Here is a 20,307-nt window from a genome sequence, read left to right as displayed (position 1 = left end):
CTTTTCTTATTCCTTGCCGACCAACCTTGAGCTTCCAACAGATCCTTAACTGTTGTTCTCTTTAGCTGTTCATACTGCTGTGCCATTCACAGATTTTCCTGGTTCGGGCATTCCAATTGGATGTTTAGATCCTGTCGCTTGCCACCAATTGTAACGGATCCCCTATACTTCGGCTGAGTATATCCGCTGTAGTTCTCCCAAATCCCAAGTGAAGCAGTGATTATAGCTCACAGTTCCCCAAACATCAGCCTAGACTAGATGAAGGGTAAAACAAATCTGTTTAATCCAGGCTCAATGGTCCACTTCTGCCTCGTTAACACTGAGCGGAACGGTTTAGGTTGGTACAGTTTGGAAGGGTTAGAATGGTACAGCCTATTCAGGTGAGCATTTCCACTTCAAATTGGTCCACCAGGGGGCATGCAGGGTTTAGACCAAATGTCTAGCGTGTCATTTGTCGTGAGCATTGATGTTTTCATATCCACCAATCAATGGATTGTATAGTGTGACGCTAGTAGCTCCGCCCTTACCTTACCATATCATTTCCTATGGACGGGGACCAGGAATGGTGCAGTACGTTTCGGTTGTATGGGCCACTTGGATTTCATAGCATGGATCTGAGCGCCCAACATATCCGAAAAGCGCTCAGATGCCACGAACACAGCCGAAACACCACTGGGTAAAGTTCTGACTGGCTGCACACATGGTCCTATGCCCAAAACAGTTCCAGGGCGTTTTGTACTTTTGCCGGTCAACTTTGGGAGTTCCATGTGGAAGAAATACCAAATGCACACTCTGGCTTGTTGGTAGCATTTGTTTAAATGGTTCATACTAACAAACCTACCGAATGGTGCTCTCCTGCCATGTGTGGGGAAGAAGCAGGCATTCGTCAAAGTTCAGCGGTGTTCAGTGTCCGTTTTCAGTTCCACTCGTTCGTAGCCCAAACACCACTGCCTGCATTCTCTCGAACAAGATGGCCGCCAACACAGTTCCCATGTGTTCGTGCATCCTGTGGTGAAGGTAACCTTGCCACTGGTTCTTGGAAGGGCCTGTTTGCCAGCCTCCTACCCTGTGAATATGGCCCCTGTGATAAATCTTGGTTGGGTAGTCGAGTACATGGAACTCAAATCGGATACTCGATGGCACGAACACCGCTAGCTACTTACCTTCCATGGATGTTCGGCTATTCAAACAGGAGTCAAACAGCGTTCTGTAAGAATAAACTCTCAAATGAGAGACATACACTGAGACTACTCCCGAAGCTATACGTTCGGTATTTTATATTTCACTTCGAATCCCCGAAGTAGACCGACCACACAGCCTGATTCTCTGCAACTGTTTTGGGCATGGAACCCTGCATATTCCGGCTCTGGCATCACTGCGGTGTGCGCGAGGGAGCTGAACAGGAGGATCAGTGCTCCCTCGCCACCCACCCGGAAAGTGCCGCTACTGCCAGCTCCTGGGACCAGAAAGTGCCGCCCAAGGCAAATGCCTTGTCAGCCTCGCGGTAAATATATGAAATAAACATGGGTTCCATTCCTGACCAACAAATTTTACTATTGAAAACCTAAATTATTAAGTACTAATACAAAATGAAAGCATACCTATATGTTGTAGGAACGTTAAAGGCATACATACCATATTGAAATCCTCAATGAAGAGACATGCTGCACTTGTTGAATGAGGGCACCTCTCTTAAGTCCTCTTACTTATTCACTTTCTTATTTATCAACTCACTTCTCTCCTTTATCACTTTTCTTTTCCGTCTTTTATTTTTTACACCTCTCTCAAACTCTCATCATTCTCCCCTCTTACTTGCAAGCTTGCATCTCATTTTTAGCACTTTATTTTACTCCTTTTATATTTACAGCTCTCAAACTCTCTTCTGTCTCCCCTTTCTTTAGGCTCTTCGGCCCTCCACCTGGTCCTCCCTGATGTGCCTTCTAGAACATGGCACACATGGCAAACACACACAGACAGCAATGTCAGACACACACAAAAAAAACAGATCAAATCTCTACTCAATAGTACACAGTGCAATAATATTACAGGTATGCCCATGAAAGCACAGAAAGACTACAGTACAGTCTAAACCATTTTTTTTAGACTTCCCTTTATCTTCAGGAACTGCGTTCCTGATCTTCTTCTCTCTTATGGTTTACTCCTGGCCACAAATTATTCTTCTTCTCTTCTTGTTTGTGCTCCAAAGCATGCACCTTGGTCCAGATTCATGGACCACTGACACAAAATGTATATATATATATATATATATATATATATATATATATATATATATATATATATATATAAATCCAATATGGACTCCAAAAGTACAGTTCACCAAAAAGCAGCTGCTCACCGGTCTTTAAAAGTTCCAAAATTTTATTAAGGATAAGTTAAAAGAGACCAATGTTTCAGTCCCCGCTCTGGACTTTCCTCAGGGTAACAAAACAACAGCGGGGACTGAAACGTTGGTCTCTTTTAACTTATACTTAATAAAATTTTGGAACTTTTAAAGACCGGTGAGCAGCTGCTTTTTGGTGAACTGTACTTTTGGAGTCCATATTGGATTTATATATATATATATATATATATATATATATATATATATATATACATTTTGTGTCAGTGGTCCATGAATCTGGACCAAGGTGCATGCTTTGGAGCACAAACAAGAAGAGAAGAAGAATAATTTGTGGCCATTTTGGAACTTTTAAAGACCGGTGAGCAGCTGCTTTTTGGTGAACTATATATATATATGTATATATATGTATATGTATATATATATATATATATATATATATATATATATATATATAAATATAAATATACATACACACACACAACAACAGATATACAAACACACACAGCAGCTTAGCAGTCCAGAGACCTTCAGTACACCACTGCAGTTCCATCTTTGCTCGAGTTGCAAGTATATCCCAGCCCTGGGGGTCGCGACCAAGGGCTGTGTTTTTTCATCTGTTTACTTGTCAGCTTAGTGGTTGTTGCCGGGCTCTTGTTCCCTGGTCTCATAATAGGACTGGCTTATACTGTTGTTTGCTATTAATTTATATTTTTGACATCTATAATTGCAAATTTTTCACAATAAAATGTATATGCTTTTACTACACTGTTTTTCTAGTGTCTAGCACCCTTATCAGATGGGTTTATACCCATATTTTTGTATATTTGGATTTGTATGTTCACTTTAGCCTGCAGCTCCTCTGGCTGCAGGCTGACTCTCCTGTCGTCCTGCAAGCACAGCGCTGTATCAGAGCATTGCCATGGTAAATCGCGGCAACGCTCTGACCAGCCTGCTTGTGGGAGGAACACAGAGCCTCTCAGGCCCTTCCCTCCCTCTGCTAGAACTAAGTGCCAGCCGTCCGGTGAGGGTGGAGAGGTCTTACAGCAAGGCTAACAGTTACCTGTGCTCTTCCCAAATCCCTATGCATATTTAAACAAATGGAGGTTATTTAGATTCTCTAATGGCCATGAAAGAATGTATTGGGGCTGATGTTTTCTATGGTCGTTGCTGCCGTCCAGGAGTGATGGGTGTTTGAGGGCAGGACTTGTTTTTTTGTATTTGTATTCACTTTTGTGTCACACAGCTATGTTACAATGCTGCCGCCCATCCCATGTGTTCATTATTAGGGGTTAATAGGCATGTAGGGGTGTATATATAAAAAAAAATACTCCTTTCTGTCTCATTAGAGATATCTTCGCCAGAAGCTCAAGGAAGCAAGGTGAAAGGTTAGTGTAGGACCCACCCGAGACGTTTGCTTTGATGTGGCAGGTGGGCTAAACTCTCTCATAGCCTTTATAGAAACTAAATACCTCCTGTGACAAAACCAGAGATTTTGCCAAAGTCTAACTATTCTTTGTTCGCCTAGTCCCGTTCGTTTATTTCTTTGTTCCCCATGTATTTTGTCTGTTGGTTCATCTGAATAAAAACTACTGATGCAGGATTTTCTCCCGAATGGATGCCCCGAACCGAAAAAGGAAGTGAATGGCGCATAGATACGAACGGCTGAAACGAATGATGTTGAAGGAACTGCTGTAGGCTTGAGGCATAGAGGCAAGCAACAAGCCAAAAGCCACGATAATATCCAAACTACTTAAGAGCGACCGAACCAGCGAACTACAGATGGCCTGAAAGGGGATATGATAACTTTATACAAATATATTCGGGACCAGTACAAACCTTTATCTGGAAATCTATTCATATACTATCACCCTCGTACAATCCCACAGGGTTAAGCCATCCCAGCATACTGCACGTACCGTTGCTGTAAGGGTGGCAGGGGGAGCTATTCATAAATTGCCAATGTGACGAGACCAATCTCGCCACTGTGCTTTGGAGGAGCCTGGTTGCCCACCTGCTGCCTGCTGCTGCATGTTGAAATGCTTGATTTTCCCCTGCAAAGACACGAAAGCCGGGTCATTCGGTGCTTTACCCTGTTTGAGTGGTGATACCCCAGATAGCTATGCCATGGAGCCCATTCGTATAATGAAAGATTATGGGAAAGACTTTGGCTCCATGGCAATTGAACTGTATGTGCAGGGCCGGCGCGTCCATAAGGCGGCACAGGCGGCCGCCTTAGGGCGCCAGAGGAGGGGGGGCGCAAAAATCCGAATCTCCTGCCTCTGGCTGGAGACTCGGATTTGTAAACTCACCTCTCTCCCTGCAGCCAGCACACAGCAGGAGCAGGGCAGTGAAGTCAGCCGACCTCCTCTGATGATGTCAGAAGGGGGCGGGACTTCTACTGCTCCCAGACTCCCCAGCGGTCCTGACTGCAGCTCCAGCCTCCCAGCCGACCACCAGTTGAAAGGTTCTCCCTCCCTGGCCCAAGGTAAGCTTCTGGGAGGGGAAGGGGGTGGGGAAGAAGCATTTTTTTTTTTGTTTTTTGTTTTTTAAATCAAAACGTTTTTTTTTCAGCCCCTTTCTACAGCCCCTGCCCCCACTATACTCCCCCCTGCCCCCACTATACGGCCCCTACCCCCACCATACTCCCCCTGCCCCCACCATACTCCCCCTGCCCCCACCATACGGCCCCTGCCCCCACCATACGGCCCCTGCCCCCACCATACGGCCCCTGCCCCCACCATACGGCCCCTGCCCCCACCATACTCCCCCTGCCCCCACCATACTCCCCCTGCCCCCACTATACTATCCCTGCCCCCACTATACTATCCCTGCCCCACCATACAGCCCCTGCCCCCACCATACTCCCCCTGCCCCCACCATACTCCCCCTGCCCCCCACTATACTCCCCCTGCCCCCCACTATACGGCCCCTTCCCCCACCATACTCCCCTGCCACCTCTATGGCCCCTGCCCCCTCCAAACTGCCCCACCATACTACCCCTGCCCCCTTTATAGCCCCTGCCCCACCATAGTGCCCCTGCCCCCTCTACTGCCCCAGTTGCCCCTCTACAGCACTTCTATTTCCCTCTATAGCCCCTGCCCCACCATACTGCCCCCTTTACAGCCCCTGCCCCCACTATAGTCCCCCTGCCCCCACTATAGTCCCCCTGCCCCCACCATACTGCCCCTGCCCCCACCATACTGCCCCCACCATACTGCCCCTGCCCCACCATACTGCCCCCACCATACTCCCCCTGCCCCCACCATACTACCCCTACCACCTCTATAGCCCCTGCCCCCACCATACTGCCCCTGCCCCCTCTACAGCCCCTGCCCCTCCAAACTTCCCCACCATACTCCCCCTGCCCCCACCATACTCCCCCTGCCCCCACCATACTCCCCCTGCCCCCCACCATACTCCCCCTGCCCCCCACCATACTCCCCCTGCCCCCCACCATACTCCCCCTGCCCCCACTATACTATCCCTGCCCCCACTATACTATCCCTGCCCCCACTATACTATCCCTGCCCCCACTATACTATCCCTGCCCCACCATACAGCCCCTGCCCCACCATACAGCCCCTGCCCCACCATACAGCCCTGCCCCCACCATACTCCCCTTGCCCCCACCATACTCCCCCTGCCCCCACCATACTCCCCCTGCCCCCACCATACTCCCCCTGCCCCCCACTATACTCCCCCTGCCCCCCACTATACGGCCCCTTCCCCCACTATACGGCCCCTGCCCCCACCATACTCCCCTGCCACCTCTATAGCCCCTGCCCCCACCATACTACCCCTGCCACCTCTATGGCCCCTGCCCCCTCCAAACTGCCCCACCATACTACCCCTGCCCCCTTTACAGACCCTCTATAGCCCCTGCCCCACCATAGTGCCCCTGCCCCCTTTACTGCCCCATTTGCCCCTCTACAGCACTTCTATTTCCCTCTATAGCCCCTGCCCCACCATACTGCCCCCTTTACAGCCCCTGTCCCCACTATAGTCCCCCTGCCCCCACTATAGTCCCCCTGCCCCCACCATACTCCCCCTGCCCCCACCATACTCCCCCTGCCACCTCTATAGCCCCTGCCCCACCATACTACCCCTGCCACCTCTATAGCCCCTGCACCCACCATACTGCCCCTGCCCCCTCTACAGCCCCTGCCCCTCCAAACTTCCCCACCTTACTACCCCTGCCCCCTTTACAGCCCCTCTTTAGCCCCTGACCCACCATACTGCCCCCTTTACAGCCCCTCTATAGCCCCTGCCCCACCATACTACCCCTGCCCCCTCTATAGCCCCTGCCCCACCATACTACCCCTGCCACCTCTATAGCCCCTGCCCCCACCATACTGCCCCTGTCCCCTCTACAGCCCCTGCTCCTCCAAACTTCCCCACCATACTACCCCTGCCCCCTTTACAGCCCCTCTTTAGCCCCTGCCCCACCATACTGCCCCCTTTACAGCCCCTCTATAGCCCCCACCCCTCTATATCCCTCTATAGCCCCTGCCCCACCATCCTGCCCCCGCCCCCTCTACAGCCCCTCTATACTGCCCCTGCCCCCTCTATAGCCCCTGCCCCACCATACTACCCCTGCCCCTTAACAACCCCTCTATAGCCCCTGCCCCACCATACTACCCCTTCCCCTTAACAGCCCCTCTATAGCCTCTGTCCCCACTCTACTGCCCCATGTGCCCCTCTCCAGCACTTCTGTTTCCCTCTATAGACCCTGCCCCACCATACTGCCCATGTCCCCTCTACGTCCCTCTATAGCCCCTGCCCCACCATACTGCCCCATGTGCCCCTCTACAGCACCTCTATAGCCCCTGCCCCCACCATACTGACCCTGTCCTCCTCTACTGCCCCCTGTGCCACTCTACAGCACCTCTATTTCCCTCCATAACCCCGGCCCCACCATACTGCCCCTCTACAGCTCCTCTATTTCCCTCTACAGCCCCTCTTTCCCTCTAAAGCCTCTGCCCCACCATACTGCTCATGTGCCCCCTATACAGCCCATGCCCCCCTCTACAGCCCCTGTCCCCACTATACTGCCCATGCCCCCCTCTATTGCTTTTGTGCCCCCCTCTTTATCCCGTGTGCCTCCTCTATTTCCCTCTACAGCCCCTGCCTCTGCCCCCCTTTCACACGCCTCTACTGCCCCTGTCTCCCCCCTGTACTTCCTCTACCCGCCTCAACAGCCCCTGTCCCCCCCTCTACTTCCCATTTACCCCCTACCATACTGTCCCTGTGACACCACTTTATTGCCTCAGTGTCCCTCGTTACAGCCTGTGCCCACACCATACTGCCCGTTTCCAACCACATTGCCCCTTTGCTCCTACCACAGCCCCTATACTCCCTTCTACAGCCTCTAACTCCCTTACTTCACATCCCTTCCACTCCCTTTTACACCCCATAACTCCAGTACAGCCCCTATTCCCTTACTACAGTCCTTACCCCCACTACAGCCCCTCTCCCCCAATTGCTGCCCATATCCCCCACACTACAGCCCCTGTTCCCACTTGCAGCCATCAACCTACTTCAGTCCCTAACCCCCTACTACAGCCCCAATTCCCCACTACATTTCCTAAGCCCCCAATTACAGCCCCTGTCCCCCTACTACAGCCCCTAACTCCTCAATTAGAGCCCCTATTACCCCACTGAAACTCACTACCCCCCCCCCCCCCCCCAAGATTAGGTTCTGGATCTGCCCCTGCTCTGTATACCTGTCTGCATGTCTCTGTATGACTATGTCTGTCTGTGTATGTCTGTGTCTGTATGTCTCTATGCCTGTGTCTGTATGTCTCTGTATGACCGTATCCATATGTCTCTGTATGCCTTGTTCTGTATATCTTTGTGTGACTGTCTGTGTATATATGTCCCTGCATGCCTGTGTAAGTATGTATCTGCATGCCTGTATGTATCTGTATGCCTTGTTCTGTATGTCTCTGTATGCCTGCATCTTCATTTCTCTGTATGTCTGTGTTTGTATAAATGTGTCTTTATTTATCTATATGCCAGTGTCTGCATGTCTCTGTGTGTGTCTGTATGACTGTATGTCTGTGTACCTGTATGTGTTGATTGTATGACTGTATGGCTGTGTTTGTTTGATTGTGTGCCTGCATATTTCTGTGACTATGTGCCTGTATGTGTGTGTAGCTATATATCTATGTCTATATGGCTTGGGAGGGAAAAGTTACACAAAGGAGCCTGAGGGGAAGAGGGACACACAAAAAACAGGCTATGGGGAGAGACCCACAGAAAAGGGCTGTGGGAAAGAAAGACACACAAAGGAGCTGGGGGGGAAAGGAGATACACATGGGGGTTGTAAGAGACATACAAGGGGGTGTAAGACACACTAAAGGGGGGTACAATACACTACATGGGGATTTCAAAAGGCTGGATATGAGACACCGCTAAAGATACATCTTATTCGTGTGTGTGGGGGGGGGGGCGGCAAAATTCATCTTCGCCTGTGTAGCCAAAAATCCTTGCACCGGCCCTGTGTATGTGTGTGATCTGAGCGCCATTCAGTAATAATGTGCGCTCAGATCTGAGCTATCTGGGGATATGTTGAATGTACCTGTTTTATGCAATGGCTGCACAGTTATATATTTTTATGTATTTTATTGTCTTTTGCTGTCATGTGATCAATGTAGTTTTGCCTCTGTCCTTGGAGATAATTGGATTACTTCCCAATTATCTCCAGGATAGAAGACTCTGTGGAACTGGTTTTGGGCAGAAAAGCCATGCTTCATTTGGTTACAAAGGACTACGATCTATTTTTTGAACCACTGAACCAATTTGTATGATTTTCACGTATGTTTGTATTTGGAGTATGCTGATTCTGAAAATGTAAGTTTTATGTGTGGCATACTTTTAAAGTTATGAATAATGTGGAAACATTTTATTTCTCTGCCTGTGATAATTACATTACCCATTGTGTAAGGTAATTGTATCACAGGCAGAGGGGAGGATTTTGTGTGGGAGTGGCTGAGTGTATTGTACGTGTTTATTGGTTGTTTTCCAAAACCCTGTGGGTGGTACTAATGTGTATATAAGAACAATAAACCCACAGCTCTGCCTGTTCCTGCTTGACCCTCAAAACGGAGCCTTGTCTCGTTCTTGGGGGGATTTATCGTATGCTGTTCCAGTTCGACTGCTAGGAGTGTAAACCTTTTGTATGGTTTTTCCTATTCGACTGTTTACAGCTTTTGTATGTTTGAGAGCATTTGTATGCTTCTCCGGTTCAGTGGATTGGTGTCTACAGTAGCTGTGCCTGTGTGTCTGGAAGGGGAAGATCTACTAAACTGCAGTTTAACCCTTTTATGTCTAGGGGTGCCGTTACAATTGGTGGCAAGCGGCGGGATCGTTCCCACAGCCAGAAAGACAGCTACAGGAGACACCATTCCGTGGATTTACAAGTTGGGGGCAACGCATGTCCCAGTATAGCAACCCTAAAAACAATAGAATGGAACCAGCAGTGTTATACGAGGAGGAGGACCTGGATGGCCGGGATGCATTAAGGAAAGGCATCTGGTACCAGGCCCTGGATAATGTACAATACCAGCGGGGTGAGAGTCTCCCCAGTGAAGAGCAGCGGTTGCAGAAGCAAGTGGCCCTGCAGATGCCCTTCCTGGGAGAGCAGCCCCTAGAGGAATGGGTGAAGGAACTAGAGCACCGGGTATGGCAGGTGCTATGGCTGGAGGATGCCAACAGGCGCTCTGGTGGTATATGGCACAGTATATACCCTGGACAGCCGAGCATGACAAGCCAGAGGGAGTGGAGTTTGATGGTCCTGGCTTGTTATGGCAGAGCCTGACTTCGGGAGCCCTGCGCAGACCAGACTTCAGGACATTTTCTATGAGAGGGAGGCTAGGCATGACTGGGATGACCTGGCACACCTAGCAACCCTGGAGTGGGAACTGGAGCAGGACTACCGAGATCTCTTCCACTCCATTGGGAAGGCTCAGCAGGACAGCAAGGTGACAGACCCAGATCCAGACCCCTTCAGCTGGGAAGATATTGTAAAGATTTACTGGGAGGAACCCCAGGCGGCAGGTGGAGATGGGACCGAGGTCTCTCCACCGGCCCTACAGGCATGCTGTGCGGTCAGCCCAAATCCCCAATGTCAGATTGATTTGCAGGGAATAGAGAGCTGTGTCTCCTTTCCCCAGCGGCAGTGTGAAGTGCAGGGAATGGAGAGCATCGTCTCCCCTCCCCAGCGGCAGTGTACCATGCAGGGAGAGGAGAGCAGCGTCCTCCCTCCCCAGCGGCAGGGTGAGCTACAGGGATGCTGGGCGGTCAGCTCAGATCCCCAGCGGCAGTGTGATTTGCAGGGAATAGAGAGCAGTGTCTCCTTTCCCCAGCGGCAGTGTGAAATACAGGGAGTGGAGAGCAGTGTCTGTGACGGAGATATAGTACCTTTTGTGCTAGAGCTGAGGGACCGGTTGCAGGCTCTGACGGAATCTGTTCGGGAGAACCTGCGGGCGGCCCAACAGCGTCAGAAATTAGTTAGGATAGAAAGTACTAGTGTTAAAACCCACCAAGACAGACAAGCTACAGGCATCCTGGCAGGGCCCCTACAAAGTAATAGAGAGGGTCAGTGACACTACTTAAATTGTAGTTGACTGTTCAAATGAAAGGATATGCCGATCCTTTCATGTGAATATGCTTAAGCCGTACTTGGAGAGACCGGAAGAAGTCTCAGCCGTATGTGCCCCAGCCTTTGAAGACAGTGAGAGTATTCCTTTACCTGTCTTGCTCAACCAAGAACCTACAGAGGTGGAACAGGTGGGGTTGGGCCCCGAATTAAGCACAGACAAAAAGGAACAGGCTTCTCAGCTGTTACGGGAATTTGAGGAAATGTTTTCTGCTTCTCCAGGTCAGTTACCCCAGAGACAGCAACCATATCGCATTCCTGAAGCAGTAAGAGAAAGTATGCGCAAAGAAATTCAGGACATGTTAGAACTGGGAGTCATAGAACCATCCCAAAGTCCGTGGGCATCACCAGTGGTCCTAGTTCCCAAAAAGGACGGTACCACACGTTTTTGCGTGGATTACCGCAAACTCAATGACAGGATGTGACAGATCCATCTGTCTTGGAACTGTGCTTATAACCCGCTGGGTTTGTCTGTTTTCCGGTTAATTGCTTGTCCGTACCTCCCACACAGACATATACATACAGAGACACACACACATACAGACACATACATACAGACACAGACACACATACATACCGAGACACAGACACACACAGACACATACATATATAAAATGTTTCCTGTTTCCTTCCTTTTGTGACTTTCCCTGGGGTCCAATGGGGGCTCAGCCTGATGGGAGTCAGAGTTCCCACTTTGACTCCCTCCTCCTGCGCGGGCTATCTGTATGCTGGGAGGAGTGACAGGGGAGTAACTTCCTCCCAGCAATGATGTCATCACAGGGGGTCCGGTCGCGCTGTTAAAGCGCCCAGCGCAGACCGGGCCCCCTGAAAATCTATCTCCATCGGGTGGCCCTAAATGCATGGGCCACCCGATGGACCCCTTGGGCGGTGGCCTCGGCGGTTTGTCGTGCGGGACGGGGCCGCAAAAGATGGCGGCGGGACCCGTGGTTGCAGGGGTCAGCAGGGCAGCCAGGCCCCCTAGTATGACGAGCCTGGTCACAACTGCGCCCCCTGCGACCGCAGTATATACGCCAGTGCTTCCAGGGCAGACCATGAGCAGAGCTCTGCTGGAGAGCTCTATCATGAGAAAAAGGCCCTGTATTCTTTCTGCGCAGCACAAGCATTTTTTTTAACATGCTTGCGCTGTGTCTGCTTGTAACTTGTTTCTGGTGTCTCCATGTGGCGAAACCAACCTCGCCACTATGAACTGGAGAAGCCTGTTTGCCCGCCTCCTACCTGCTGACTATGGCCTCCTGGGTTATTTGGGCTAATGGATCTATATTGGGCTGCTGCTGGCCCTTTAAGAACTGTCTGGGGCCATATTGAGACTTTGGGTAACAATACCCTTTAAGACTATGGCCCCTGGAAGGTATGACCTGTTAAAGACTCTTTTAGCAGATTGGATTTTATAAGACTGTCCCTTTAAATAATTTGGAACAGTGCTGCAGCTTTAAATGGGCACTTCGGATGCAGCCGAAGTGCCGAAGTAGTCGAAGTGGCCGCCATTCGACAAACGAACACGTGGCGGCGGCCATCTTTGTTCATTCGAACGAGGTCAGCGGTATGTGTAGCCAAATTCATGGAACTGAAATCGGCTACACATTTTACCGAACACCGCTGACCCTTACCTTCTCCTACACTTCGTTTTTCAGCTTCAGAGACTAAGTCCCGTTCGAATATTGGGACTAAGTCGTTTTTCTGCATGAAATTGACCGACCGCACAGCCCAAATCTATGGAACTGTTTTGGGCAGGAAATTGTGCTTGTGGTCGGTCATAAAGGACTTCCACCTAACTTTTGATCCACTGGAGGGATTTGTCTGATTTTTGGAAGTGTTTATGTTTAAAGTGTGATGATTCCAAATATATGGTTATAGCACATGTATAAAAACTGTATTTTTCCTGGCTGTAATAATTATGTTAACTGGTTATCTGAGGGGAGGGAACCTTGGGGTTGTAACCATTATGCTATTGGTTGTTTTGTCCCTCCCTGTGGGAGGTCCTGTATTCTCAACAACTGTAATAAAAACCAGGTTGGGAGTGCCAGCCTCAGATTCTGCTTGACCCTCAAACCGATGTGTCGTCTCGTTCTTGGGGGGAATTGGAGTGTATGCTGACTGCCAGGAGTGTAAGCCGTTCGTATGCTTTTCTTGTTCAGCTATTCCAGTGTTCGTGTGTTTCCAGTCGGGAGAGTGGTGCTTGCAGTAGCTGCCTGTGCATCTGGAAAGGGGGATATCGCCTAAACTGGGTTTTATCCTCTTGTAAGTGAAACGGTCCGTTACACTCCATAAGTGGGAAACCAGGAGACAAAAGGGCCAGGAAAGAATATTGTGCGTTTGTTTGGAGCCTGCTTGTGGGATTGCGTGTGTATAGAGTGAGCTGATTGTGGTGTGATGTTGTGTAAATAGGTCGGTTTCCGTTGTGTTGTGTTTGTGGAGTAATGTATGGCTTGTGAGGAGTGCTGTGTGTGTGTGTGTGTGTGTGTGTGTGTGTGTGAGAGAGGGTGCTGTGTGAGTGAGTGTGTGTGTGTGCGAGGGGTGCTGTGTGTGTAGGGTTCTGTGTGAGGGTGCTGTGTGTGTGTGTGAGGGTGATGTGTGTGTAAATATGTGTGTGTGTGTGGGAAGAGATAGATTAATGTTGCTATATATATATATTTTATTAAAAAAGCACTGTATCACCCCACCCTTCTTACCTTTTGCCTGAGAGAGAGAAAGAGAGAGAGAGAGGGGGGGGGGATGTGCTGCCATCCCTGGTAGTCCTAGTGGTGAGAGTGAACTCTAGCATGCAAGACTAGAGTTCACTCTCGCGAGATCGCAGGGTTGCCATGGCAACGCTCTGACCTCGCAAGAGGAACCCGGCGGAGCTTCAAGCCAGAGCTCCCTGGGTTCTCTCTCCCTTCCCAGGTGGCCGCTTGTCAGTACCTGTGGGCCAGTGAGGGAGATCTTTGATCTCCACACCGGCCCATGAAGGCACACAGCAGGGCTGGCGCTCGGATAGCGCCGGCTCTGCATGGGCCGACAGGGGAGATCTTTTGGTCTCCTCTGTCGGCCTCAACCTGATGGCCAGTCCGGGCCTGACCAGGACAAACAAAAGGGTGTGACCTCTTCAGGGCAGACTTAGGTATCCAACAAATATGACATCACACAAAGGTAAGTCTAACATGTATAAAGTCTAACACCTACAAGATCCTGTAATTCCAAGGATGTCTGTAGGTGGTGCGATGTTGCCATGAAAATCCGGTAACCCCGCAGATAGAAGGAGTGCAGATTAGCACTTTAACATCATAACTCGCATTATTTTAAAAATTCGCTGAGTATGTTAACAGAACAGACAAAATTATAATAGGCCACAGTCTGATAGCAGCTACTTCGTGCTTACCAAGATATTGGAAATCTAAAAATGTTCCTTCACTCAAAGAAGTTTTGAATTTAATCTTAGATAACAAAGCACATGAATTATTTTATATGAAAAATATGCAATCCTATGTAAAACTTAAATGTGATTGGGATAAATGGGAAGAAGAAATTTAAAAAAGCGTACTGTTTATAAAGTGGATTTTATGCTAAAAATGGATGAATATCCTTCCCACCTCCAAGTTTCCCTCACCCCTCCTACCCCGTACTGTTATAATTTGTTGAAAAACTTTCAAAACTTTAATAAAAAATATTTGAAAAGAAGGAGTGCAGAGCTGTCCGCCCTCCTGTGTGGAGAAAACTGCGCGACCTCCGAGCTGAAGATATCCAGGAGTTTGGTGTTCACTTCGGAGAGAGCGGCATGGGATCAAGATCATCATGGCTGCGCGTGGTACCCCTGGAGCCTGCAAGTGTTGTGTGGCTGTCTCAGGTATAACAATTAGATCCTGATATCCTTTGATTTGACTCTCCCTTTTTGATGTAATGTTAAATTTATTTTCAGCAGATAGATTATACAATTTAATTTAAAGGTCAGATAGATTAGGATCTCTTGACTTGCTAGGTTTATCCAGAGGCCCCTTATCACTGCTTTATGAGTATAGTATTTATATTATTGTAATCTCTGTTTTCTTTCGAATTTAATAATGTATCTCTTAGTCTACATGGAGGTGTTTTCTTAATCAGTACCGTCTAATTGCACTATTAGAATGTTGTGGTCCAATCAGGTATTATCTCGGATTAATATTTATTTTAATGATTTTACAAGTCAGGATATCTCCAGATTCTAGCTGAAGAAGATCTGTGTGTAAAATGTTCTTTGGGATAGCATAGTCTCCAGCAGTCATAACATTTGTATCTTTTGCAAAGTCTATTTAGCTTGTTTACCTGTGTTTTTTTTTTTTTTTTTTATCAATATGCCTTAACAGTTTATCCAATACTGGATGTGCCACGCAATTAAAATCACCTGCAATTAATAAAGTACCTTTATGAATAGGTTTGACTACTTTAAGAATTTTAGTTAGAGTTCTGACAGGAGCTTTGTTGGGTACATAAATATTAACCAAGGTATAGTTTTCCCCATTGATCTGAGCTTTTAGAATAATAAATCTACCTTCTGGATTGATCTTTTGAAATTGACATTGATATTTATTTGAGCTACATAAAATTATTGCAATCCTATATTTATTTTTGTTTTCCAAAGATGCACAGAATACAGTAAGACATTATATAAATATAATTTGTCTTCTAATTTCCAATGACTTTCATGCACAAAACATATCTCGGCTTTCTTTCTTAAAGTATTGTACAAGAATCCTCTTTTATTAAGAGAATCGCAGTGGTCAGGTGAATGGTATAAAGCAAGAGGAGTGGTGCCTGCAGAATAGGTCTTCTGACTCGGATCCTTATGGCATACATTCAACAGCTTGTATCTGGCAATTAAGCGATCACCTCCGTTCATGGAGCGTGTTTTATCACGTCATCTTGCCCTCTATTCTCACATTAAATATTTATATGTGAAACAGAATTTAAATGGACACTATAGTCACCTGAACAACTTTAGCTTAATGAAGCAGTTTTGGTGTATAGAACATGCCCCTGCAGCCTCACTGCTCAATCCTCTGCCATTTAGGAGTTAAATCCCTTTGTTTATGAACCCTAGTCACACCTCCCTGCATGTGACTTGCACAGCCTTCCATAAACACTTCCTGTAAAGAGAACCCTATTTAGGCTTTCTTTATTGCAAGTTCTGTTTAATTAAGATTTTCTTATCCCCTGCTATGTTAATAGCTTGATAGACCCTGCAAGAGCCTCTTGTATGTGATTAAAGTTCAATTTAGAGATTGAGATACAATTATTTAAGGTAAATTACATCTGTTTGAAAGTGAAACCAGTTTTTTTTTTCATGCAGGCTCTGTCAATCATAGCCAGCGGAGGTGTGGGTAGGGCTGCATAAACAGAAACAAAGTGATTTAACTCCTGAATGATAGTGAATTGAGCAGTGAAATTGAAGGGGAATGATCTATACACTAAAACTGCTTTATTTAGCTAAAGTAATTTAGATGACTATAGTGTTCCTTTAATATGAATTAAATCTAAAAAAGTTTGAGAAATTAAGAAATTTCATTTTACATGTTCTGCATGTCATTTTAACTGTGACTGTCACAATACTAAAATAAAATACACATATTTGTACTCAGCAAGGTCTCACGAGTACATCACCCCCTCCCCCCCGCTCAGAGCAATATGGAGGAGGGTAGGAAAAAGACACGGATATAGTGTAGTATATTGAGATCTTAAATGATGGTAAATGAAGGGAAAGGAATTGCAATTACAATTTTCTGGAGCCTATACTCAGCTACAGATATGTGCGCCTGGACGGCACAATCCCCCTTTGGAGTGGAGAGCCCCTTTTTGAGGACATCCAAGGATGTACCGTCCAGGCGCACATATCTGGAGCTGAGTATAGGCTCCAGAAAATTGTAAGTGCAATTCCTTTCCCTTCAGTTCCCATCATTTAAGATCTCAATATACTACACTATATGCATGTCTTTTTCCTTCCCTCCTCCATATCGCTCTGAGCGGGGGAATTCCTTCACATGCGCTGCTCCCTGATCCTACTACATACATTTTAATTTTTGTTTTATTTTTATTTTCACATTTATTTTCATATTTAAATTTAATTTTATGGGTTAATTTTTTCATTGGTTACATCATTATTATTGTATTATTTTTATTATCTATGGATGGAACTTTCTCACACATTTTTCATTTGTGTATTCATGTTTTTTTTATATATACGGTATCTCACAAAAGTGAGTACATACCTCATATTTTTGTAAATATCTTTTTATATCTTTTCATGTGACAACACTGAAGAAATAACACTCTGCTACAATGTAAAGTAGTAAGTGTACAGCCTGTTTAACAGTGACAATTTGCTGTCCCCTCAAAATAACTCAACACACAGCCATTAATGTCTAAACTATTGGCAACAAAAGTGAGTAAGCCCCTAAGTGAAAATGTACAAATTAGCCCCAAAGTGTCAATATTTTGTTTGGCCACCATTATTTTCCAGCACTGCCTTAACCCTTATGGGCATGGAGTTCACCAGAGCTTCACAAGTTGCCACTTGAGTCCTCTTCCACTCCTCCATGATGACATCACAGAGCTGGTGGATGTTAGAGACATTGCGCTCCCCCACCTTCCATTTGAGGATGCCCCACAGATGCTCAATAGGGTTTAGGTCTGGAGACATGCTTGGCCAGTCCATCACCTTTACCTTCAGCTTCTTTAGCAAGGCAGTGGTTGTCTTGGAGGTCTGTTTGAGTTCATTATCATGTTGAAATACTGCCCTGTGGCCCAGTCTCCGAAGGTCTTCAGTATGTCACAGTACATGTTGACATTCAGTGCTGGCAGCACTCCCCAGTGCTGGCAGCACTTATGCAGGCCCACACACTTGTCTTTTTACTCCTCACCTGGTTACTGCCACACATGCTTGACACCATCTGAGCCAAATAAGTTTATCTTGATCTCATCGGACCACAGGACATGGTTCCAGTAAATCATGTCCTTAGTCTTCTTGTCTTCAGCAAACTGTTTGCAAGCTGTCTTGTGCGTCATCTTTAGAAGAGGCTTCCTTCTGGGACGAAAGCCATGCAGACCAATTTGCTGCAGTGTGTGGCGCATGGTCTGAGCACTGATAGGCTGATCCCCCACCCCTTCAATCTCTGCAGCAATGCTGGCAGCACTCATACGTCTATTTCCCAAAGAAAACCTCTGGATATGACGCTGAGCATATGCACTCAACTTCTTTGGTCGACCATGGCGAGGCCTGTTCTGAGTTGAACCTGTTCTGTGAAACCGCTGTATGGTCTTGCCCACCTGCTGCAGCTCAGTTTCAGGGTCTTGGCAATCTTATTATAGCCTAGGCCATCTTTATGTAGAGCAAAAATTCTTTTTTTCAGATCCTTAGAGAGTTCTTTACCATGAGGTCCCATGTTGAACTTCCAGTGACCAGTATGAGAGAGTGTGAGAGCGATAACTCCAATATTAACACACCTGCTCCCCCAGACCTTGTAACACTAATGATTCGCATGCCACTGGGGATGAAAAATAACTATTTGGGCCCAATTTGGACATTTCCACTTAGGGGTGTACTCACTTTTGTTGCCAATGGTTTAGACATTAATGGCTGTGTGTTGAATTAATTTGAGGGGACAGCAAATTACACTGTTATACAGGCTATACACTTACTACTTTACATTGTAGAAGAGTGTCATTTCTTCAGTGTTGTCACATGAAAAAAATATTTACAAAAATGTGAGGGATGTACTCACTTTTGTGAGATTCTGTACCATGAATCTCATCTGGTTTAGAAACAGGTATATGCAACTATTACTTGTGAAGCCCTTCATATGAATCATGACACTTAAAAATATATAACATTTAATAGCACTTTATTTCAAGATGTATTTGTTGAAACGTATTTAAATGATCGTGGCTATGTTTTGCTCTCCAGCATTGTCACAGCTATGATGTGGTGTGGGTTGTGATTCCAAAATGAACTGAAGTTACAATTGCTAGATTGGAGTCTAAACTATTTTCCCCAGTAGATAACTGTTCTAATTCTAATTCTGATTGTGTATGGGAGTGTCCTGGATCTGAGAGCCAATATGATTGTGTAATTTTTTATACTGTGGTTTACTCTCAGGTCCAGGGGGGTGCCTCTTGCATGCGGACTTGCATATAAGGCCAGTTGTGGCTCCCATTAAACAAGTTTCTACTTACCCTCAACATAGAGTCTCATCTCATGCTTGGTGGAAATGGCTGTATCTACCCTGGGCATTGCTATATCACTATACTCCCCTGGGATTATAATAATTTGCTCTTTTAAGAGCATATTGCTACACTCTCTTGGAGGAGAGGTCTACCCACTGGAAGCTGGATCCTAGTCTTGGGTCCAGGGTGGGTGGAGGACAGTGAGACCCCAATCAAGCTGTAATGCTGGAATGGGGACTACAGTGCTGATGGTGTCTGGTGGAGTGCTTGGAGTACTTGGTGAGCACTAGGAAGCAGTGATTGGCAGAGGCACCCGATAGGGGTGCCATGCGGTCCGTCACAATTGTAAATACTGTTCTAGGGACTGTTTAGCTCTCTCAGCCGTACCGTTGGTCTGAGGATGATAGGACGAAGAAAATGACAAATCTACACCCAATTGTTTTCTAAAAGCCCCCTAAAAACCGAGAAACAAATTGTGAACCCCTATCAGACACAATATTCTGTGGAACACCGTGTAACCTGAATATTTCCTTAATAAATATGTGTACAAGTTCGAGCTATTACCATGAATATGCTGTTATAGCCTTCAGAGTCAGGGAGTTTGACAATAAAGTCCATAGCTAGATGAGACCATGGGATGTTAGGTATAAGAAGTGGTTGTAGTTATTCACATGGCTGTTTATGTGGTACTTTGGAAACAGCACAAGCAATGCATGCTGTAACATAGTCTTTTATGTCCTTCCTAAGAGAAGGCCACAAAAAGGTTCTGGAGACAGCGGACATTGTTTTGCTGATACCTGGATGCCCCGCTGTTATGTTATCATGAAACACCCGTAATATGTCCTTTCTTTCCTGAACTGGGTTAAACAATTTTCCATGTGGCTTGCCGCTAGGAGCCTGAACCTGAGCTGTCACTATTGCGCTAAAGAGAGGAGAAGATAATGAAAGATCAGTAGAGGCAATAATGCAGTCAGGAGGTATGATAGGAGATATCTCTTGCTCCAGTTCCTCCTCAAAAGCATATTACCTAGATAGGGTGTCAGCTTCTTGTGCCTGGTCTGTTTGTGATAATATAATTGAGATAATATTTTAGTAT

The sequence above is a fragment of the Pelobates fuscus genome, chromosome 3 (genome assembly GCF_036172605.1).
Source record: "Pelobates fuscus isolate aPelFus1 chromosome 3, aPelFus1.pri, whole genome shotgun sequence".
Lineage (NCBI taxonomy): Eukaryota > Metazoa > Chordata > Amphibia > Anura > Pelobatidae > Pelobates > Pelobates fuscus.
This window is presented reverse-complemented; position numbering follows the sequence as displayed.